This window comes from Macaca thibetana, chromosome 3 (assembly GCF_024542745.1).
Source record: "Macaca thibetana thibetana isolate TM-01 chromosome 3, ASM2454274v1, whole genome shotgun sequence".
In the NCBI taxonomy this organism is placed as follows: Eukaryota; Metazoa; Chordata; class Mammalia; order Primates; family Cercopithecidae; genus Macaca; species Macaca thibetana.
The window spans coordinates 5,194,609-5,219,924 of NC_065580.1; the positions used below are offsets into that span (position 1 = coordinate 5,194,609).

At 45.3% G+C, this 25,316-nt stretch overlaps 1 protein-coding gene across 3 annotated transcripts in view; it reads right to left on the reverse strand.

The window, feature by feature from the left end:
- Positions 1–25,316, reverse strand: part of DPP6 (dipeptidyl peptidase like 6) — a 1,147,427-nt gene that overhangs the window by 736,020 nt on the left and 386,091 nt on the right. The gene's annotated exons all lie outside the window — the stretch shown is intronic.

Consider the following 25,316-nt stretch of genomic DNA (forward strand, 5'->3'; position numbering starts at 1 on the left):
ACAAAAGTGAGTGTTACTCATGCTGTACATATATTACTTCGAAAAAGACAATGAAAAACAAACGCGAAGCACAAAACAACTAGATAATGACTTCCCGTTCTCAGGGAGTTCCTCCTTTTAAGTCTCTGTGAGGCTAAGAGACAGAAGCTGGGAAGAGAACTGTGCAGGGCTCCTGGCTTTCCGTACGTTCGAGTTTCCTCTGCAAAGTTGGAGAGGCAGACTGTGCAGCGGATACCTCACTGTGTTATCACTATCTGATTCCCTCTTTTCTCTTGGCTCTGAAATTTTAGATGAGGATGTATCATATATGTGAGATACAAAAAGATGTGTGCCCTTAAGTATCGTGACTCCGCAATACAGCAAGCAAAAATGTTCAGAATAACCAAAATGTGAATACCTTAAGCAAATCTTCCATTTGAAAGAACCTCACACATCAGGATTTAATTATCCCAGTGAGGGTATATCTTTTAAATTAAATTGCTCTCCCCAAATTATAAAGCTAACCTGTTCTTCCCCACCAGGCAAACAATGTAATGCTGTACAAAAAAATAGCACCAATATATACCTCCCCACCCACCAATGGGTCACACGTTTGCTTTAAGTGCTTTTCTCATGGGAACAAATTTATTATATTACTCTGGCCTCCTTTGGCTAAATTTTAATATAGATAACATTCTTCAACATTCATGGGTTACCTACCTACCTACCTACCTACCTATCTACCTACCTACCTATCTACCTACCTATCTATACCTCCATTAAATTCAAGGTCTAAATCTGATCAGGAAGCTAAACTATACCTGGTTTGGTCAACTTGTTAAGAGGTATTGATCAGGAAAGACATTTTATTAAACAAGGAAGCAATTAAGCAATTATACATATTTGTCTGTGAATTTTGTGTGATGTATTTGAAATTTACTTTCTGTGAAGATTATGTAGCCAGGTGCCTGAATTTTTCTTCTGATCACATCTGACCAAAGAGGGCCAGCTATATCCAATAAAGACCAACTCCACTTGGTTACTGGTCCCTCTAGTCTCAGCCACTAACATTGATCATTCCTGAGACTGCTGGGAACAGTGTAAAAGAGATTTATCTTTTGGGAGAGGGTATATTAATGTTTCCCTGGTCAGGGTTGCCTCTATAGTATTCTGGGCCTGGCCAAATACTTTTTTCAGGACTCCTGTTTAAAAAGCAATTTGAGTCATTCAAAATGAACAGGCCATCACTGTTCTGGGACCCAGTCTCACAGCATCCTGTCAAAGAAATACCATGTTGGCCTGCAGAAGGGACGAGCTCACCTCCCCACTCTCCTGAGATTGGTGCCTATCTGGCCACAGGGCCTTGGGATGACCCTGTAGGTGCAAGTCCCAGAGCTTCTCAGGGCTTCTGGTCGACTCATGCATGCGGCAGGTGGGTAGAGGGTTGGAGAACATTCAAGATGGGAAGACAGGCTGGACTCAGGGGTCCTGCTCAGATGGCTCTGTGAGCCAGGCCAGACACAGGTATTGGAACTTAGAACTCTGGAGGAAGGCACTGCCAGGCCTGGGGCCCCTTAGATCTAAGGATGACACCATCCCTGGTTTACTAAGACAACCACTGGGAGTACACAATAAACATACTACCTTGCCAATGTTTAAGTGAACATTTAAAGCCACGACCTTCTGTCCCCTGGGCTCAGAGGCTGACAGCTGAGGTTGACTGGACAGACAGAGCATACACAACCCAGCAACGGTGGGGCAAGAGCCAGCCTTCTGAGAGAAGGGACGTCTTCAGGGATTAGACACATTCTGAAACTTGCAGGTTCTTGGCATATACATGGAAGTTTATACTCATTGCAGTGATTATTATGTTTTCAGAAGAAAATGCTGACCAGTTTCTACAGAGGGACTGTTCCCCTGGCACAAGGCTACTAGACCATCAGACCAATTTCTCAGCAGTTCTGTAACTCGAGTGCTTATGCCTTCTATCTCCGGACACACAGCTACTCACTCCCAGAACTGGAGTGTAGTATTGGAAGGCTAACAGTGGTAGGTATTACCTCTGTGGCCTGGACCCTGATTTAACAGATGCAGCCTCTGACCTGCCTGTCTCTGCAGGGAGGGATGCTTGTTTAACCCCTTAGCTCCTGACTATTCCTCTGAAGAACCTCACCCACATGATAGAGTTCAGGAAAGACACCTGCAGGCTCTACCTAGCAACCTCCTGATCCTGTCCCTCCCCATGTCTATCATATGCAGGTGGGGACAAGGTTCTAAACCCTTACCCGATGCCCAGGACATGCTTTGGATCCCCACTGGGACAGGAAACACAGGCACCTAGGGGAAGGGCTGATGAGATGGGAGGACACCCAAGACCTTCCCTGTTCTATGGTGTCTCTCAAGAGGAACCTTCTAATGAGGATGGTATTGCGACCCTAGGAACTTGGACGAAGCCCTGCCTATGGAAAGCCAATGAGGCAAGGATCGAGGGATTGTAAATACCCAAGGACACTGTGCCCACAGCCCAGGGCTGCCCAGTCCACCTCCTGAGCACTTTGGTTCAGCTGTTGGCAGTTCAGAGGGAGCAGCTGTGCAGCCTAAATTGTCCCCAAAATGGGATCTGTCTCTCTGCCCTGGCTCTGCAGAGGGCCTGAGCCACATGTGCTCTCACCATTCGTGAGCTTGACACTCCTTCAAAGGAAATCCTGAGCTTCGGTATGTGTGCAGGTATGTGTGCGTGCATGTGTGTGTGTACATGCATGTATGCAGTATGAGTAAAGTTCTTTTAAAAAGAAATCTCACACATTCTATGGCTATTTCTTAGGAGATATTTGTAAGTGGGCAAATCACATAAATCACATCACCTTAGACCTCAGTCAGTCTAGCTCTAAAATGGGCTTGAACTAGAAGAATTATTGGGTTCCATCTATGGTTTTGTTCTCTAAATTTCAGTAACAATGTGGTAATACTGTGAACAGGCTTCAGGGATTCAAATGGGAGTAACTTGGTGGCCTGTTTTTTCTGTTTCTTGGATTGCATCAGTAATATTTTACTGGAAGCATCAGTTTGCTTTGTAGAAGATCTGACGTGGGAAAGGTGGGAAGGAGTGGATGGGTTTCATCAAGATCCCAGGTAGTTTAATTATCATTACTATTGTCCAGAGATCCCTTAAGCCCAAACATCACACAAACACACACAAAAGGTTAGCGCCCATCAGTAACATGCAGAATTGAATACATTCTACAAAGCTTTACAGTCAGAGGAATGGCCCCGGTTCTCATTTCAAAATGATTTCAGTGAAAATATCCAAGCGAAATATGGAATAGTTCCACAATATAAGGAATAGTTCCCCTAGACCTTTTCTTCTTGGTCATGGTTACCACCCTTCTCATGGATCGCCAACCAATATGGCAATGGCAGTAGGCAAGTTTGGATTTTTCCTGCTGCTTGCAGTCTGCTAATAGGTCATTTCCCTGTCACCTCCTGGCTGATGGGAATTGAAGGAACAATTATGTTTCACATGGTTGGGCTGACCGATGAACAAATCATCAGGTGCTAATTTAATTATGGCTAACACTCTAAATGCCCTAACCAAAGATACTGTTGGTATCATTGGATTTGAGAGTTTGCCGCCCACGGCTGGAGTCTCCCTGGAGGACTCCAGTGGAGCTTCTGAGCTCCACTTAAGGCTACACAATGGCGGGAGCCAGCAAACTATGGCCCAGGGGGCCTGCTGTTGTTTTGTAAATAAAGTTTTATTGGTACACAGTCACACGCATTCATCTATGTGTTGACTATTGCTTCAGGTAAAAGGACAGTTGAGTAGTTGATACAAAGATTGTATGTCCTGTAAAGCCTAAAATATTTACTATTTCACCCTTGATGTAGAATTTTGCTGACCCCAGCAGCCTGGGGATGGCTGCTGAGCACTTACTGTGGTCAGAAAATGACCAGCAGAGGGTGGACCTACAGGTGTATTAGCTGTCAGCTGTGGCCACTTCAGAAGCACCTGTCTCTATCAATGGATGTGAAATGCCTGATTCAGCAAGTGCCTTTTATCTAAAAGTAATAAGGCCGGGCTCGGTGACTAACGCCTGCAATCCCAGTACTTTGGGAGGCCGAGGCTGGCAGATCACCTGAGATCAGTAGTTTGAGACCAGCCTGACCAACATGGTGAAACACGGTCTCCACTAAAAATACAAAAAATTAGCTGGGCGTGGTGGTGGGCGCCTGTAATCCGAGCTACTTAGGAGGCCGAGGCAGGACACTCAGTTGAACCTGGGAAGCAGAGGTTGCAGTGAGCCAAGATCCCGCCATTGTACTCCAGCCTGGGCAAGCAAAACTCCATCTTAAAATAAAATAAAATAAAAGTAATAACTCTCTTCTTCTATAAGCGGCAGGGAGTTGAGATCACTTACTTTGCTTTCTATAATCCCACAGAGTAAAATTTCACTTGACCCGGAAGGCACACTCGTTCAAAGACTAACATCAGGACCACAAAAGCTGCAATTGCAGCCATCACATTAATTTTTAGGCAGGCCACTGCATCAGGTTTTATGCTTTTTATGTATACTGAAAAATTATCTTGGCTTGTCCAGCCATGGGACTGTCAGGGAAAGAAGGCTTGTAATTACGTATGTAACAGGGAGTTTCTCTGTGGGGTGGACATTTGGGCAGGTACTTGCAGTCTTTCAATTCCGGCAAGTCAAAGGCTTGTTTCTTACTGGAAAGCCGACTCAGCCAGTGCGTGCAGCTTACTGGCTTTCTTGTGTGTTCAGGGAAATGCTGTAGCTACAGAGTCCCCCATCCTCTAGCTGTGGATCAGGTCCCACACTCCTGGGTTTCTGGCCCTGGGTGTCTGGTCCTGCGTTACCTGAGCTATGTGATCACAAATGAATCCCTTATTCTTATAGATGAGGGAATTGAAGTTAAGAGGTTTTGCCTGAACTAAGTGAACTCTAAGGTTACCTCCTGATAATGTTCTAATCCCAAAATGGATTGACCTGAAATATCAGCCAACAACATAAATTCGCTAAACTCCTAAGAAATATTTTCTGTATAAGAGGCATCTCAGTCTAGCATTGCAGCGGCCATAAAACTCAACACAAAAATACCAAGGTTATAGACCGAGGCCTGCTCTCCAGGTGCTCACAGTCTTGGGGAGAGTCAGGCTGGGAGACAGAGGGTCCCGAGAGCACCTGCTCTCTCCATCCTGCTAGTAATATGTGATGTGAAGATACATTAGCCGCTGGTCACACCCCATCCCTGTACCCCTGGTTCATGTGCTGGACAGGGAGCAGCTGCCTCCTGTGAAAAAAATTATGTCTCCTCCTTCCCCTCCTCTCTTCCACGTGGCAAGCCTATCCCACTGCTTTCTCTGTCACTGCCCTATAGCCAGCACCTCCAGCAATCCCTTTCTCTCAAGTATACCTAAGAGAAGCCTCTCCAGACCGCTGTAATGTGGCATCCAGGATGTACTAAGGCACAAAAGAGTCCACCAGTCTGGTTCCTGTGAAGAACCCCAGGCAAAGCCCAAAGCACAGGGAATAGGTAGAGAGGCAAAAGATAACGGCAGGAAAGAAAGGACGTGCCAGGCCGTGCAATGTGTCGTGTGCCAAACTGAAATGTGTGGGGTTGGATCTCGTGGGCAGGTGATCCTCAAAGGTGATGGAAAAGGCTTCTTAAAAGCATGCCTGCCTCCTCCGCCCCAGTGAAATGTTGCTGTTGCCTTAGGTCAGGCTCCCCAGAAGCAGAGGCTAAGGGGGCGCTGTGGGAATTATGGGGGGGCATGATGTTAGTAGGAGGAGGGAAGGAAGCGGCCTGGGGCAGGAGAGACAGGAGGCACTGATGTGGCTGGTCCCAGCTGGGAATCAGCTGCGGTTGGATGCCATCTGGAAGTGTGAGCACGCACTGCACTTCACAGCTGGTCCCTGAGGGAGGGCAGGGGGATGTCTGTGTGTGTACCTGCTGACGTCAGTGACAGGCTGCAGGGTCTTGGGGCAACCTCCCAGCAAGGGAGGTCTGGGTGGGCACCAAGAGCCGTCACTGCTACTGTCTGTTTCCCGTTGAACACAATTGGAAGCAATGATGGTGGGGGAAGCCTGTGCGAACCGTGTCGAGACCAAAATGTTTTCTAAGAAGTGACAGTATTGCCGGTGATAGGCTTACAAGCACAATAATGCAGTGACAAAATCAGATTAGTGCTGAGGAGGCTCTGGGGACAGGGCGAAGGGCAGTCCAGGGACAGAAACCCACAGCTCAGAGACCAGCCAGGGGCTACTGTGAAGGTCTAGGGAGGAGGTGACCTGGATGGATGGGGGAGGCCTGGGGCAACCATCCTAGGGCAGGCAGAAGCAATCGGGTGCCCCGGGTCTAATGCCAGCAGGTGGGACACATGTTGGCAGCTGGAAGGAGCCTCTATGTAAACCACATCGGGTTCCGGGGAAGCATTGGGGAGGTTGTCGTCTGAGTTTTAGGGATAAGCTTGCTACGCGCGGACAGAGGTAGTCACTCTGCTGTAGGAATCCGGGGTTTAGATGACAGTCTACATTATCTGGACCAGTCTCAGACAAGATCACGGAGTCCTGGTGGGAAGCAGCTATCTAGGAACAGGTGTGGAGGAGGGAGAGAGGCGACCTTGCCAGCTTCTCTTCTGGCCTTTAAGAGGAGAGTGGGGAGGAAGAGCCTGCAAAGAGGCCCAAGCAAGGGAATCCTGGGGGTGGGGGAAAGCACTTTGGTGGATTCTCCCAACTTGATTCACCAGGTTCCTGATGCTTATGCTCAGAGTCTGCATCTGCATGAATCAACATAGATATCAAAGGGGGTGATGTGGAGGATCTGGCCTGGGCCAGCACTCCAGGAATCAGGATGGTGCAGCCGCCCTCAGGCCTGGGAATGGAGAGAATTCAGACATCGCAGGTGCTTACTGGAAGCCATCCTGGGTGAAATTCTCTCTTCTCCCTCGTGCTGAGATCATAAGATGCCCATTCTTTGGAGACTCGGCAAACGTGAGTTCAGACCGACCCTGCAGTCCTTCTGCAGATGTGCCCTCGGGCCTTTCTTTCCTAGAGCCGACTTTGCAATCTCACACAGCAAACGATTCCCCTTTTGCTGTTTTTCAGTACATCCTCCCAGAAAAAGCCACATCTCCAAGGAGCCCTGGTACTTGGTCCCGGAGGTCAGCAGTTGGCAGACGATCCCCTGTACTCTCAGGATTGTTTTCCCCCATCCTTGGCTGCTTTCAGGGCCTCCTCTCTAAGTCCAGGCAGGTGCCCAAGTGCCGAGGGGAAGTGGGGGGCCTCGCCAAAAGAGAGACGGAGCTCAGAAAAGTTCTGTGTATTTCCTGTTTATAGGCTAAAGTTTTAAGTTCCAAATTGAAGGTGAAATGTTCAAATGGCAAAACCCAAAACGTCCCCGTGAAGGTGACGTCATCATAAGGCATCAGAATCCCACTGTGATCCCTTCTCTGGACAGTTTGCTGTAGATTCAAGCAATGCAGGGAAAGAAACCACGTTGGTTCTGCTTGCTAATCATTACAACACCACGAATCAACAATCATATTGTAACAACGATTAAAAAAGGAGCCGCCTTCCCCCAATGAGCTTGCATAGGAAGCAATGTCTGCCTGCTGGAACTTCCCTGGTGGTCTGAGCTGCCCATGCCAGAGGCGGGGGAGGGTACCACTGGAGGGGGGTGGTGCCACATCACTGAGTCAGTGGCAGCCATTGCTCCGTCTTCTCTTCATCCCAGAACTTCCCCTATAACATTTGGGATTAATATCCTAGCAGTTAAATTGTTTTCCAGTTCTCTATAATCTTTTCTGTTTCTTCTTCATCCATCCATTTCCTCCCAAATGCCAGAAGCATGATCAAGTCTTAAATATGACTTTTTTATAATCCTGCTGTGCACAAGGCCTGAAATGCTGTCAGTGGGGAGCCCTCTGAGAAGAGCAGTTCAGAATCCCCGGAGCTATTTAAGTTGTGCAATCGTGTTGGTAAACAGGTGAGCCCTCCCCAACAGTACACTTCTGAGGTGTCATTCATCATCCCACTCACATCCTCCCATGCTGGGGGACCAGTTCCAGATGTTGCACCAGATGGAGCTTCGGAGGGAAGGAGTCTCACTGCAATTCCCCATCCAGCAGCCAGAAGGCAGGGCAGGGCTTGAAACAACAGGCCCAGAGCCAGGCATCCCGGAGGGCTTCGCGAGGTGCTTGGGCAGCCTCTGCGGCATGGGGCTGGGGCAGTGTGTGCAGGATGAGTGGGGTGTGTAGGTTTTCAGATGGAGCTCACAGCTGGAGTCTGTGTTCCTTCACTGCAAAGGTGCTGCAATTGTTCTGCTGATGCGGTGCAGCTATCCTGGGGGTTCATGGACTGTAGGGGAATGGCCATGGGAGGGATGAAGCTGCCTTTGGACAGAACTGTGAGGTTTCTGCCTGGCATGGGTCTGCTGGAGATACTGCACCATACTCATTGTGCAATGTGCACTGTGCAATGCCTCCTACTTTCTAGCTAAACCCCCATCTGCTATAGGCATCTATTTCCTCGTGTCAATGTTATACACACGTAACCATGCAGAGCAGCCAGGATGATGGTACAAACCCACATCACTTGTATCATCCTGATTTCCTTATACTGACCCACATGGTGGCTGCAGTGTCCCCCAGAAGCAGCCCCTGCCTCAGTCACAGGGCATTCTCAGCAGGCATGAGAACAGCTAATACATGCTTGCAATAAGGGCGATGGGGGTGAGGCATTTTGGAAGCATTTTAAATTCTTAGCCTAAAAATAGCACGTCTCCTTTAATGACATTTGAAATTTCAAATAAATTAAATATCACTGCTTCAAAAAATTAAAGCCTTCTAGTAGTGAGCAGGCTGTGAGCATCACGGGCGACAGACGTGGCCATGCCGGAACAGTGCCCACTGCAGCATGGGCACAGGGCGAGCTCTGGGGGTCTCTAGCTCCCCGAATTCTCGTGGTGACCTCTGTGGCTGCTCACATCATCGCTCCACTTTCCAGATGAGGCAGGAGGGACGTGGGACAAATCCTATGCACACGGCCACACGACAGAAAGAAGCAGAGCCTACCCTGAACACCTCCAGGTTCCCTCAGGGCAGGCTCTGCCTTCCTGCCCCACCCTCTCCATCCCAGCCCTCCAGTCCAGGCCTGCTGGCTGGAACGTTGGCCAGCAAATGTGTGCAGAGAGTCTGGAGTTGGCCCCATGGTCCCTCACCATCCCCGTGCGGTTGCTGGTGCCAGAGATGGGACAGGCCCGACTGTCAGGTGTGAGTCAGACGGGAGACCTCCCATTGCTCCCCAGGGCTTGCTCAGTGGATTTGAAAGAGGTGACTCCTTTCAGGCTTTGCAGGTCAGAGCCTTGGGCAAGCCAAGGCTCACTGAAATTTCATGAGTGGCCATAGGACCTCAGCAACCAGGACACCTTCACGGTCTGCTGTGGCTCCTAAAAGTCATGGAGTGCTGGTCTCAGATGTGATCCACCCGGGACAAGTGTGATTGAGGGTGGGAGGTAAAGGGAATAACTGTGAGGTAAGATAAACTTGGGCTATTGAAAGCAGTGCTTTCATTTTCTTCTTTTAAAAATCAAAAGTATTTCATGGGCTGTAAAAAAATCAAATACAGAAATTAATAGGTTAGGCGCTGTGGCTCACACCTGTAATCCCAGCACTTTGGGAGGCCAAGGCAGGCAGATCACCTGATCAGGAGCTCAAGACCAGCCTGGCCAATAGGGTGAAACCCTGTCTCTACTATATATATATATATGTGTGTGTGTGTGTGTGTGTGTGTGTGTATGCATGTATATATATGCATATATATACGCACATATGTATGTGTGTATATATGTGTATATATATGCATATATGTGTGTGTATATATATGTATGTATATGTGTGTGTGTGTGCGTGTGTGTGTACAGAGGTTGGAGTGAGCTGAGATCATGCCATTGCACCCCAGCCTGAGCAAGAGTAAGACTCTGACTCAGAAAAGAAAGAGAGAAAGAGAGAAAGAAAAAGTAAAAGCTCACCCACCCAACCTACAGGAAAGTGGTTAACAATGAACAGTTTGATAGATTCCATTGAGACTTTTGCCTTTATTCCTATGTTCACGCACATATTCATCCACAGAAAGAAAAAGAAAAGACTGGACGAGACAGTGAGAACAGAGCAGTAAGGAACTGGGCTAGCGAAAGTCGCAGAGAGAGGAGTGAGAACCATGGAGACCTTTCTGATCTCTCACTTTTGCCTGGGACCCCAGGACCAATCCTCCATTATTTTGGACGCAACCTACAAAGAACAGGCAAGATTTCATGAGGATGGAAGCAGAGTACCATGTTCTGGCTGTTTTTTTTTTTTTTTTTTTTTTTTTTGAGACGGAGTCTCGCTCTGTCACCCAGGCTGGAGTGCAGTGGCCGGATCTCAGCTCACTGCAAGCTCCGCCTCCCGGGTTCACGCCATTCTCCGGCCTCAGCCTCCCGAGTAGCTGGGACTACAGGCGCCCGCCACCTCGCCCGGCTAGTTTTTTTTTTTGTATTTCTTAATAGAGACGGGGTTTCACCGTGTTAGCCAGGATGGTCTCGATCTCCTGACCTCGTGATCCGCCCGTCTCGGCCTCCCAAAGTGCTGGAATTACAGGCTTGAGCCACCGCGCCCGGCCATGTTCTGGCTGTTTTTTCGACAGGGTAAATGGCAAACAAAGGCAAGGAAATGAAACGATTCCACAATCTGTGCAGGAGGGTTTTCTTTTCTCCTACTTGAATCACCCCAGCTATGTGGAGACAAGACAAGTCTGCCCGAGCACAATCAGACAGACATGGCCTCTGCAAAGCAGACCCCAGTCGCACAGGGCAATGAAGGGAGTGTACTCCCTGGACAGGGAGGAAGTGCACCCAGGGGAGCAGGACCCTGCCTGGCAGCTGCACGGCTTGTTTCCTGCACCCCACTCCCCACTCCCTGTGTTTTATAGTGTGTTAGGTTGTTGCCCTTTAACCTGTCTTTCTCTGACACAAGTGCCTTCTGCCCCTTGTCTACCTGGCATATTTATATGAATAATGCAGGCCAAATACAGAGGTGGCATGACATTCTTAAACATGGTCATTTGCTGATGGCAACACGAGTCTGAGCCAGACAATTGCCCTCCAGTGTATTTCCACAAGCCTGCAGGGAGCATCTGCTGGAGAAGGGGCAGTTCGCCAGCTGCTGCCACAGGGGAGGAAGGGAGGGGCAGGGTGGTTGCTGGACGCACTGTCCCAGGAGGACACACATACGTAAGAATCTCCAGTTAAAGCAATTTTTAAAACCTTTTGTTAGGTATTAGGGTACACAGGAAGGGCTGTGGGATCTATTTTGGTTCCAGGAAATCGGGGATGGCTTCCCGAAAAACCAAAGGACATGGTGCTTCAGTTGGCCCTTGAACCACACGTCCTCCTGATACATCACGAGAGGCAATCCCACAGAGATGCAGGGTCAGGAGAACCCTTGGCAGTTTGAGAGAGGGTGCTTGGAGAAGAAGTGGAGAGACGGGCGGCAGGAGGCTGGGAGGAGGGACGGGGTGGACCCCTGGAAAGATGTGAAGGCTCCAGATCGGAGGTGGAGGCTTGCTCAGAGTGTGACGTTCAGAAGTTCGCTGCTGGGTGATACCCGGTAGTTACTTCATGGCTGTAAATACTGGGTCCTCAATATTCACATGGAAGACAGAGACCACGTTCCTTGCGTCCCTCTTGTCACCTAGCCTAGCTCCAAATAGCTACATACTTGACTTCTCTGAAAGAAAAAATGTTCAAGGAGGCTTTTGTAACCTATTGTTTCCCTAATAGTTTGCTTTTGTATAGATGTTCCAACAGATTTCACCCAGTGGCATTTCCACTCATCTACACAGGGGGGCCCTCTGTATATGTGGGACTCCCCTTCCTCCTCCTCAAATTCTCTATTTTCAATATGCGTTTGGTGGACCCTTGCAGTTCAAACCCATAGTGTTCGAGGCGTAACTGTGGTTCACGAGGAGCAGGGTGGGGACACTGCTGAAGGTCAGCTGCACCGTTAGCCAAACCGCTGTACCTGTACGCAATGCCCCAGCTGCAGAGCCAGGCCCCCAACTCCACCTCTAGAGCTGTCCCCCTCCTTGCTCTGCAAATGCAAGGGCATTATCTTCCAGTTTCAGTGGGTCAGAAGTCCAGGCTCAGCTTAAATGGACTCAACAGCTCAGGGTCCTGTGAGGTTCGCTGGGCTATATTTCCTTCTTGGGCTTTGAGTCCTCTTCCAAGCTCAATGGCTGTTAGAACTCAGGGCCCTGTGGTGGCAGGACTCAGGTCTTTCTTTCCTTTTAGCTGTCAGCTAGAGGCACCGGCAGTTCTTTACCATGTGGCCCCCAGGCGTTCATGACAAGGATGTCTGCTTTCCTCGAGGCCATCCAAAGTCTCTCTAGCCTCCTCCTCTGTGACTGGCTGGAGGGATCTTTCTAAAAGCAAGGCTCATGTGTTTAAACAGGCCCACCCAGATTATCTCCCCATTTGAATGGAATGGCAACTGATCTGGGACCTTAATTATAGCCAAATCCCATTGCAGCAGCACCGAAATCAGTGCTGAGTAAACAACTGGGAGATAGGCACCAGGGCCCAGCGAGCATTTTGGGAGGCATCTTAGAATTGTGCTCACCACAATTGGTGACTGCATCAGCCTGAGTGGATTAGTCTGCTTGGCTGCCATAACTGGGAGTCTTAACAGAAACTTCACTTCTCACAGTTCTGGGGCCCGGAAATCCAAGGTCAAGGTGCTGGAGGGGTTGTTTTCTGGTGAGGCCTCTCTTCCTGGTTTGAAGACAGCCTTCTCCTCACTATGTCTTCACAGGGCAGAGAGAGCAAACTCTGCTCTCTCTTCCTCTTCTTATAAGGGTGCCAGTTTTGTTGGATTAGGGCCCCATCCTTATGACATCATTTAAAAGGCCTTATCTTCAAATACAGTCAGGTTGGAGGTGAAGGCTGAAACATAAGGATTTTGAGGAGGACACAATTCACTCCATAATGCTGTGATGCTCAACTTTGCCATTCTTCGAAATCTTTCTATTCTGAACACTGAATAACTCTACCCCCATTTCATTGACTCTTACTGTAAATGGCATTGTCATAGTTTTAGGAGAGATGGTTTCTAAGCCACTGCTCTATTTTAGCTTGAATATGCAGATGCATACTGAACTCACAGAGATCCCAGATTGTTAAGGTCTAAAATTATAATTGAAAAGATTGGTAAATTTGGCTACATAACAATGAAAGATTTTTATATGCCACAAAATACCATAAATCAAATTAAAGCTCAGAGTATGGGCGGGAAGATGAGATTGCAACACACAGAAAAAAAAGAGCAGTAGATAAGTAAATGAACGAATGAGTAAATTAATGAATAAGTAAATAACTTGCAAAGCATTAAGAGAAATCATACCAAATACCAGGGCTAAATGAACATAAAGAGGCAAGAGAAAAAGGTCAATAAACATGAACAAAATTCAACCTTACTAAGTAATCAAAAAATGCAAATTAGTAGAGTCTGCCATCTATTAGGCAGGCAACAATTCAAAAGAATGATAGAGCCTTGCATTGAGAATGTCTGATTAGAACAGATTCCCTCATATACTGCTGATGAGAATATAAACTGATATACATTTTCTAAAAGATAATTCTGTAACACACCTCAAATATATTAAAATATATCATTCTGAGCTATCAATTTGTGAAAAATCTTATCCTAAGGAAATTATTTAATGAACGTACAAAGATCAAAAAATGGCACAAAGGTTTATGTGCTTATAATTGGAGACTATCGAGTAGTTAAATCTGTCTAGGTATAGCCCAAGAAATGAATGCCAAGCAGCCATTAAGAAATGACAAATGTGTAGTTAGAGATGTAAAACATGCTCATCATTTATTTCTATGCAAAGCAGCAGGTTACAGAATAAAGTCACACCATTTTGTGAAGAAAAGTATTTGTATGCATAAATGTAGTTAGATAAACATAGAGGTAAGTTGGACTACAGATGCATAGGAAATCCCAGAAAGAATATTTGCCAGCCTGCTAACAGTGATTCTGTTTGGGTGATTAGAGTATAGATCACTTTTGTATTTCTCTTTTGTTTGTTTACCTGTAATTTACATGATAACCTGAATTTCATATTTTCTTCATTGCTCATTTTAAAATGATATGCTGAACTGTTCTGAAACTTATCTGAAAGTTAAGGTTGCATGCCCTAGTTATATTTACTCAAAGACTTTCAAGTCTACCAAAGATGATAATTCGTGATTTGTTTACTGCAATTCACCTCCCTCAAAGACCAAGCAGTCGCTATGTTAGAACTTTCAGGATTGGGATCGGTCAGAAAAGACTTATCGATCAATCCACACAACACTCTGTCTTCATTGCCTTTTTATTCTGAAAATGGCAGACTGTGTTCCTCTCTCTCCTTTCAGGACTCATAACACAACCTCTGCACACAGGAAGCAGCCCTTGAATAACCTGTAATCCTAATAACCTACTGATATCACACTAGGAGTGATCTCTACATCCTAGGTAACTTCTCCTCAGATTTCTAACATTCTTCGGTATCTTATTACTATTTAGCATAGGAAACTAACAAGGAATACATGGTAAGGAGTCATTTGACATTGGAACAATCCGCTTTGGCATACAGAAGACTGTGAAGGTGCGTCCAATTCCGAACTTCATTTATGGCTGACAATTTAACAGATGCTCTGATGCTGCTATGCTGAGAGCAGATCATTTGTAGAGATATCTCTGTTTTTCCCCATACACTGAAGTGTTTATGAAATTTTTGTTTTCCCATCTTGTTCCTTTTTTTTGGTAAAAGTGAGTAGAAAAATGCAAAAATAAAAGTAGTGATTACAATGATAAGGTCATATTAATTTAATTGTCATGGTTTTATTAATAATGTGAATAGGCAGAGCTAAAAGAAGAATCACAATGAAAGTCCATGTGATATTAATAAACTGTATAATCACTTGATTAGAAAAAGAACAGAACTAAGTAATACGTATAAACATTGAAAATATATTGATGAATACTGTATCTTAAAGATGGGATGCAATGAATAAATGGTTTAATACTTGGTAGCTTTCAGAATCTCCTGCCCCCAACCTAACAAAGAAAGTTGTTTACTGTCTTCACATTCCACTTCTGCACATATTTGGGGGGACATATTATAAACAGTAAACATGGAACTGTATTTATTTATATTTGTGTTCACTGTATATCTGCCCATTGATTTATATATTCAGTTTGGAAACCCAAATCTCAAACCAAGTAAATTATCCAATGCGAACTAAATTCCAGTTTCTTATTCAATATTTGGCATGTTGTGTTAATTTTACTTAAATTCAAATATCTGCCCACTTATATTCTCGTATTTAAATTAAAATCTCTATCACTTATTTAAGCCACTTAACTGAGTATGTGTGGAATGAATTAAGGATGAGGTCATTATCAATTTATCTCGTGGTCCTCTTTGTACTTTTCCTGGGAGTATGGTATCTTTCAATTCTAAGCCACAAATAGAAAGTGTCTTCTGAATAGGGGATGCCTAATTAATTGCATAAACTTTAGCTAGACTCCTTCAACATCTCTATCTGGGTTTTAAGGTTTAGCTCCTTTTGATTGGTTCTGCTGCAAGCAAGAAACTAGCATTAAATAACTGAAGGGCAGTAAATCATATTCAAATGTATTTTTAACATAAGCAAATTGGTAATTAAATCAAGATATATACTAATTTATCTGGTTCCTCAGTGATCTTCAGCTACTCTTCCTTCCTGACTGTACTGAAAAAGATTGCCACAAATGTGGGCCCCTTTGCTGTGGACATAAAGTATAAGTCATTTACTTTAAATGAGCTCCAACAGAAATGCATACTAGGTAAAAATGTAACTGCTTCTCCAGTTAGTAGCACCATCTGCATGAGCTGTGTGGGGGCCTCTGTCCTTCAGGTTTAAAAAGGTCCCTTCTAACAGAAGCAGAAGAAATGGAAATGTTGCAAAGTACCTACTGGGACCAAAAGAATTTAGGAACAGGCATCACCTGCATTGACTGGCTGATTAATTGATGATCAATTGATTAATTAATTCATTCAAATGGTATGTACTGAGCAGCCACTACACGCCAAGCACAATGCAAGGTGATTGGGATATAGCAGTAAACGAGACAGAACTGAAACCCTGATGTTTTCAGAAGCTCAGAAATCAAGGCATCCCCTTCGCTGCCTCCACCTGTGCATCGATGGGACTCGCACTGAGGGGGGGCAGGGGAAAGAGTCACAAGGTGCATAAGGTGTTTTTGCAACAAGCTGTATTTTCTAAACTGAAAGGTTTAGTGAAATTGTAATTTGCCAGAAGGCAACAAGCTGACTTCTTCAATGTGGTAAGAAGAGAAACTATTAATTATGGCTTTCTAAAATTGAATATCCTTGTATACAGGTGCTGAAGCCAACAGTAGTCCACACACCCACGCTCCTCCAAATGTGAGAGTTTATCTCTGGGTGACTCTTCAATGTCCATACACAATGCCTTCATACCCGCTCACTGAACCCAGCAGGTAAGCAGACTCAGCTTCTCACAAAGACAGTCGACAAGGACAAAAGACAAAATGGCCCCCAACTCACCCTGGGATTAACAGAAAATTTATAGACTTCTACATAGAAAAGACTTTAGAGATTACTTAGTGGGGTCAATCCATAATTTGATATATGGAAACCTGAGAACCAGAAGGTCGCTGAGCTGCAAGCATTTTATTTATGTATTAACTGATTTATTTATACCCTGTCTACTTCCAAAAAGGTTTGGAGGCAATTCGCCAAGCATTGTGGTTAATCACTGTGTTATTATTAGAAATGAGGCTTTTCTTAAAAAATTTTTTTGAGTGTTTCTAAAACTCTAAGGATTTAGAGCATGTTAAGTATATAATTCAGGTTATTGTTTATAGACTGGCTCTATAATAAGCTGAATCCTCCTTGTACTTTAAGGATTCCTGGTTGGGTGTGGTGTTTCACACCTGTAATCCCAGCACTTTGGGAAGCTGAGGTGGGAGGATGACTTGATCCCAGGAGTTCAAGACCAACCTGGGCAACACAGTGAGACCTCATCTCTTTCTTTTTAATATAAAAAAAGGAAAGAAACCCAAAACCAAAAAGGATTCCTAAGAGAAGCTCCATGGTTTTGTACAAGGCAAGTGGCACGAACCATAATACAGTGAAGTGCTATTCATGTTTACGTGTTTATTTCTGCTAATCCTTCAGAGTAAACTTGGTATGAATAAAATCAATTATTTGGGGACATTTGGTGTGTCTTTCATAATGTGTGGATTGGTGTTTGCAAACAGAATCATGGTGGTTTAATCGATATGGCCCTTTTCTCCACATAAATATGGAGCTCTCTGGTTGGAGTAGGTTAGGCGTACATGTGGGCTTGGATTTGGAGCGAGCTCCTTGAGTGCACATTTAAAATCATGAAAGAGCGATGTAGGGGCAGGTTAGAAGCGGGAGTCCCTAGATATCACAACCAGTGAGCAGCTACCCCCATCAGACCTAATTCCTATATTGGAGGATATAGGATGGATGGATATATATCCATGGAGGATACAGGACTGATGGATATCTTCCCATGGGCTACTTCTTGATGCTTTAAATTTTGTGGGGGCACTTTGTTGCTGCCTGCCGCTAGAACTTAAGAGAAGCAATCTTAATCTTTCTCCTTTCCCAAGGGCAATGCCATTATTTCTGTCTCTCATACAGACTGGCTGTGAGAGCTGCATAAGGGGACATGTGTGGCTGGAAGGAAGAAAGAAATGCAAAAGCGACTTCTTAGTGGTTGTGGTCCAGCATAAACAGTACATGGAATTGTGGGCATGAAGTGGGAAGATAGCTGGAAGGTGGATAGTGCAACTGATGGAGTAAAAAGTAGTCAACAGATCAAATGCATTTCACCGGACTCCTTAGGCTATAAGGGACCAAGAAGTCATTCAGAAGGAGTGGTGCCCTCCGCACAGGAAGCAGACACTCTGCCACCTTCTCCCTGCCCCACTGCAATGGCTAATTTTATTAACCAATGTCAACTTGCCAGGATTAAGGGATTCCCAGATAGCTGGTAAAGCGTTATTTCTGGTGTGTCTTTGAGGATGTTTCCAGAAGAGACTGGCATTAGAATCACTTTAAGGGCCTGGATAGAATAAAAAGGCAGAGGACAGGTGAATTTGCCCTCTCCTTCCTGTTCTTCTAGAGTTAGGGTACCCTTCTTCTCTTGCTCTTGGACATCAGAACTCCAGGCTCTCTGGCTTTTGAACTCTGAGACTTGCACCAGTGACACCCCAGGTTCTTAGGACTTTGGCCTTGGACTGAAAGTTACACCTTCAGGTTCCCTGGTTCTGAGGCTTCCAGAGTTGAAATGAGCCACACTGCCAGCTTCCCCAGTTCCATAGCTTGCAGATGGTCTGCACGGGACTCAGCCTCCATAATCATATGAGACAACTCCTCTGATAAATCCCTTCTTATATATCTGTATTTGTCTATCTCTACCTTCTATTGGTTCTGTTTCTCTGGAGAACCCTGACTTGTACACCTCCTGCTTGAGGACCTCTTCTGAGTCTGACCACACCTACTTCCTCTGCTCTTAGAGAAGAGAGCCGCATAAATGGATTCACAATAATTCAGGTTGCCACTGTGTGACAGGAGGTGTTTAGGGCTTGGGTGTTTCTCCAGCAACTGACATGTTTCCTTCTCAGGCCTGAGTTGATAAGGCAGTTGCTAAGTGTTATTGTCCATTCACTTCCCATTAGTACCAGGAGGCTTCACTTTGGTCATCTGATGGCCTGAATGTTCTTTGTGTTGAATTAGGTTCACATTGATGGTTGTCTTGTCCAATTAATATTTGTTTAATAAACCAATCAATTTAGAAAAATAATTGCTCAAGCTCACCGTTGGGCAAGAGAAGTCTTCCCCAAAGCCCACGGGGACACCCCTTTCCAACCTTTGTTACTTCATCTAGGAGGTCACAAGTCTAGCCTATGACAGTACCAGTTTCATGGTGGGTCCAATATGCTCCTGCCTACACAGAATCAGTATTGAGTCTCACAACCAAAGAGTTCCAGTGACGATCTTGATCCACCATATTCAGGTTAAAGGGACTGGGTTTGCTCCTTCCCTGTGGATCTGAGCTTTCCATTTGAGCTGTTCTTGAGCAGAATTAGTCTCTAACCAAGTCTATTACAGAGAGTTACCTGCCTGATCCCAGCATTCCTCAAGTTTTGAGCATCTGGAGATTTTCCAAATAATGTCTTCACCCCAGAAAGCATCTTCAATGCCATAATCAAGCATTCTCTAATTTGCTATTTCCATTCAGTTGAATTAAGTGTCTACTTTACATAAATAGTACTGGTTCCTTCTGGAGAAGTGTGTTTATTGGCACCATACACATAAAACATCTTGCCTGTGTCTCATAAAAAAGCCTTGATTGGTGTGTATGTAAGCTTTTAATGAACTTCTGAGAGAGTAAATGAAGCAGTCAAGTCCACATATTTTCTGTTCATAAAAACACCTCGTTTGCAAAGAAGAGGTATGATTCAGAGGAAGCAGACTTGGAGCAGAAGCCAGGTTAGCAGCTTAGGAACACTGGTCTGTTTTTCTTCAGAAACACCCTAGGGTTGGATAGACCCATCCCTGACCCCAGGAATTGTGTCAGCTAAGGCCTCTGGGGCAACACCAGAACATCAGTGTATTCTTATGAGTTAAGGCAAGGGTGGCCCCATACTTTTGGAGGAAGAAGCCACATTGATTTTGCATCCCTGCATACCACAGTCATTTCCGATGTAAATTACCAACAGCCATCCATGTGATGCATGTTGGCTCAGTGCCCTGTGAGAGGAGAAGTGGAGGTCATGGCAGCTGGTCATGATCATTCCCTGAGCACTTTCTTCAGCGGGGAAGGTGTTTGTTAATCCAAGGGGCCTGGGCCCTTTCCAGTTTGGGTAATTAGTTCCCCCCTCATCTCCTTCTGCTGCTTCGCCCCCTCAGCATTGTTCTCTTTTGTCAGAGGCACGACAGACCCTTGGCACAGAACCTGACACCAGTCTGCTCTGCAATGTGTGTATTAATATTTCTCACTGTAACCCTGTCTTCACAGCTTCCAATTCTGCATAGAAATACCATTTTTCAACCCCATACATGGTGTGTGGTGGGGGGAGACATTTACTGGAAGACTGCACATGTCTGTGATTCTGCTTTTGTGTTATCTCTCTAGAGAAGGTGACTCAAACAGTCTAACTCTATTGTAAAGAGGAAGGCATGTACAGGCAGTGGAGAGACAGAAGGATTTGGACTAGGAAGAGGGCTGGTTTCCAGCAGGGACTTCACTCATAAAATAATTATACAGGGGGATGCAGAGAAGTGGCCCCAAACTAGACAGGCCAGAGACGGATGTGGCTGAGTTTAGATGGTTGTCATAAAAGAAGTCCTAAGAAACATCCTCAATGGGGTAGAAACAATGTTTATCTACATTGTTTATGAGTGGTCGTTTATCTACACTAACAGAAAATTTAGGGGATTATAAGGAACTATCCAAAAGGTATAGGGAAGGGCTTCATAAGAACGTCCCCCTAAAATTCTCTTCCCAGGTCATGGCAGTGTCTTGAGCGGACATACACTGTAGTAAGACAGGGTGGTTCTCCCAACCCTGTCTATAGGTAAAGTGCATTTTCACTGAGCACACAGTCCTACAATTGGACTATACTACAATTTTTAAAGACTGAATTTTTATGGACCACACTCACCAGCTAAAACAATATTGCATTTGCAGTCATTTCTGTAAATATCCTTCTACTAGGCATATGTTTGTAGATTAATGTTTTCCAGAACTCTGCCTAAATTATCAATCTGACATGAATCTTCTTTTCAGAAGGTCTCAAGTTTCTATTATTAACATGTTAGTGTTCTTTACCTTCCTAAAGAAAACTGTCTTTGAGGAATTATGATCAAGATCTCTAAAAGCAGTTCTCTAGGTCTGAAGTGCCTGAGTAATAAGGAAGAAGAGATGTGTTTATGTACTTGTGAGAGCATTCTGAAAAGATTTTAGGAGTTTCGCAAGTGATGTGTGTCTGAAAATGTATTGACAACAGATCACAAAAATACTGCTTACCAGACTAAATGAAATGCACTGCACACCTTTTCAAAAATCTGGAATAAAGATTCTGTGGTTCCCTGTAAAAAAAAACATGCACGCTACAAACACCCCAAGCCCACTTTTAAATTTAATTATGGCTCCTAGGGAGAAGAAGCCAAACTGTAATACATCCTTTCAGTTAGGGAACATTTGAGAACACTAGGGAAGGCTGACCCTGGAGATACTACAAAGAACAAGGTTGACTTGGTTCTGCCATTTTGGAAGCCACCATCTACCAATAACAGTGTTGGAGATATCGACTGTCATTAAACAATAATCCTATGTAAGTGCCACCAAGAAAAAACACAGGTCCCAGTGAAAGCACCGCACAGGCAGGTCAGTGGTATTTAGGAATAAATCTATGGATGAACTGGCATTGGAGAAACACAAGAGAGGTAGGTCTCAGAAAGCAACACCTTCCAAAGTTCTGGGGTGGTAAAGAATTGTGTGCAAGAATCCCAAGAGCAAGACTGATTGTGCAGGTGAGAATGCACACAGCAAGTGTGGACTTAGAGAAAGTGCGCAGAGAGGAAGTGTGTGCTCACAGGAAGTACATAGAGAGGAAGTGTGGGCTCACAGGAAGTGTATACGCATAGGAAGTGTACACTCACAGAAAGTATGGGCTCACAGGAAGTGCACAGAGAGAAAGTGGTAGTCACAGGAAGTGCACAGAGAGGAAGCGTCGGCTCACAGAAAGTGTATACTCACAGGAAGTGTACAGTCACAGGAAGTGCACAGATAGGAAGTGTGTGCTCAGAGGAAGTGCACAGAGAGAAAGTGGTGCTACAGGAAGTGCACAGAGAGGAAGTGTTCAATCACAGGAATTGCACACAGGAAGGGAGTCTCACAGGAAGTGTACATCATAGTAAGTGTGGGCTCACAGGAATTGCACAGAGAGGAAATATGTGCTTACAGGAAGTGCACAGAAAGTGTATGCTCACAGGAAGTGCACAGATAGGAAGTGTATGCTCACAGGAAGTGCACAGATAAGAAGTGTGGGCTCACAGGAAGCATGGGCTCATAGGAAGTGCACAGATAGGAAATGTGTGCTCATAGGAATTGTGAGCTCACAGGAAGTGTGGGCTTACAGGAAGTGCATAGATAAGAAGTGTGTGCTCACAGGAAGTGTACCCTCAGAGGAAATGTGGGCTCACAGGAAGTATACACATAGGAAGTGTGGGCTCACAGGAAGTATATACATAGGATGTATAGGCTCATAGGAAGTATAAACTCACAAGAAGTGTAGGCTTACAGGAAGTGCACAGATAGGAAATGTGCACTCACAGGAAGTGTACACTCACAATGTGGGCTCAAAGGAAGTGTACACATAGGAAATGTGGGCTCACAGGAGGTATACACATAGGAAATATGGTTTCATAGGAAGTATACACTCACAGGAAGTATACACACAGGAAGTATGGGCTCACAGGAAGTGTAAGCTCATAGGAAGGGTATGCTCACAGGAACTGTGAGCTCACAGGAAGTGTTCACTCACAGGAAATGTACACTCACAGGAAGTGTGGGCTCACAGGAAGTAAGAGCTCACAGGAAGTATAAATTCACAGGAAGTATACACTCACAGGAAGTGTAAGCTCACAGGAAGTGTATGCTAACAGGAAGTATATGATCACAGGATGTATACACTTATAGGAAGTGTACACTCACAAGAAGTGTGGGCTCACAGGCAATATGGGCTCACAGGAAGTGTAAGCTCACAGGAAGTGTACACTCACAGGAAGTATACACTTACAGGAAGTGTATGCTCACAGGAAGTGTGGGCTCAGAGGAAACATGCAGGGCCAGATTGTGCAAGGCTTCTTGAGGAAGAAAATTAGATCCACATACCACTTAGATCTACACAGATGTGACCTTGTGAAGTTCAAGGGAGCCCAGCCATGTGGAAGACCCTAGAAGGAGCACATCTGGAGTTAGGCCATGTCTTCACCATGTCTTCTTCCTTCCCCGTGGGCAGCCCTGTACCACAGGCTGATGCTCTCTCCACTCCACACCTCCCTGTACAAGGAACTGTGAAAGCATCAGATAATGTGAGGGCAATGGGATCAGAGGGAATGAGCACTAGATCATAGTTCTGGAGACTTCCAGCACTAAAATTCCAATTCCTCATCCTAGTGTTTGTGCTGGAAAGATGAGTCTCAGCACAAAAATGTGAAAGAGTAGACAAACAGCAAGGGTAGAGTCAGCCTTGCTTTGTGTGCACACCCTTGGCTTTCCCCTGGGTGCTATCTAGAAACTACATATCACACTCGTTCACAGCCAAACTGCCCATAGTGGGAGGAAGTTCTCTCAGTCTGAAGACTGCACTGAGTGGCAGCCCTGTGCACAGTGGAAAACCAAATTAGCCTTTTGAACTTGCAGGCACGAGTTTCCACAAACTCTGGTTTGGGAGCTCTTCCAGCGTGGGATGTGTCCCATCACATTGGCAGGCTGCTGAGCAGAGGTGTGGACCTCATTAGCAGAGGCCATGGGTGGCGTGGATGGAGCCTGCAGGAGACTGGCTCGGTCCTGTGGGTACCACTGAGTTGGCCTCTCTACCTCCCTGGGATGACGCCAAGTCTATGCCAGGAGAATGAGTCACTGAGCTGATGGGAGTAAAAGATTGAGTGGGCCTCCCAGATTCAAAAGCCACTACTGAAATTAAATGACTCTGTCCCAGATATAGTGGGGAACCTGCTACCCCAGGTTTAGAACGGCCCCACCCTGCCATTTTTCTTGTTGAACACACATTTTTCTCAGTTTATCTATTCTTCGATTAACTCCAAATTGTACGAAAACTATAAAGTGAGGAAGTCAAAGGAGAATGACTTTCCTGTATTATCCCAGCAGTATTATGCCTCATGCCTAATCAATGTCATCCTGTGTCCACTTTCAAAGCACTTCCTCATTTATCCCCTGTCTCCAGCTTGTGAGCCCCGAGGATGGGCAGCCTATCTTCCACTCCCTCAGAATGTCTTCACATCTCCTAACAAAGGATGAACAAAGAACACAGCCCCTCAGAGCAACAGAAACACAGTATTGGAGCCACCCTCACATTGACTCATCCCTGGGAAGGCACACATGCTCAGGTGGGATTACAGTGGAGAAGTAACAGGAAGCAATGGAAAGGGTGACATGGAGCAGCCAGGTTGAATCCCAGCTCTGCTGACCAGCTGTGTGACCTGGGGCATTCAATTTCCCCTCTCTGAACCTGTTTCTATGAGGTATATAATAAAATGACTTATTTTAAAGACTAAATAAAATACCATTTTTCAGGTAGCTTATACAGTCTTGTCCCAGAGCTACCTTTTTTGGGTATGTTTATGTATATCACTGCCAGTGACAAAAGAGACATGCATGAGTCCAATGGACAATGACATAAACAATACAGGGCAGAACACAAAGGAAGGAGTGGTCATTTAATGCACAGTAGGATAGCATTACAGAGGAGCAACATGATCCAGGCTTGAATGAATGAGCAATGTTTTGCTAGAAGAAAACTGTGGGAAAGGCATTCTTGGAAAGAGAATACCATTGACCAAAGGGCAGAGACACAACAATGTGCTGTATATACTGGGAGGGGGAGCTGTGCCATGTGGTTTCACGTGTGGCATCTACTGGTAGCCCAGTGAGGGATGAAGCCAGACACTCAGGGTCACCCAATGGAAGGTTCTTTGATGAATAAGCAATAGGAATGTTATCCTTTAGGCAGTGGTATCCCACTGAAGACAAGAAAGATCTTTTTTCTGAGGAGGACAAGATGCATTGGAAGAAAGAATGGGAAGAGAGATCTTTTGAGACTACTGAACCGAAATGAGGACCTGAAGCAGAGGCGTTGTCATGGGAAGTGAGGAGGAAGAAGAGAGGGATAAAAAATATAGTGGGAGGGGAGGTGATGGTAATTTCAGATTAGAGACAATGGGGTAAATGAGATGAAGGGGTAAGAAGGGCATGGGCGGCTTGCAGTGTGAGCAGTGGTCGATGGTGTCCTCATTAAGTGGCCCATGGCTGGTGCCCTGTCGGTTAAGCCGAATTGCATATTGGGTCTTAGGCAATAACTCTAGTCAGTTACTCATTTCCTTTTAAGACATCAAAAACCTCACTTGATTTATATACAATATATTTAG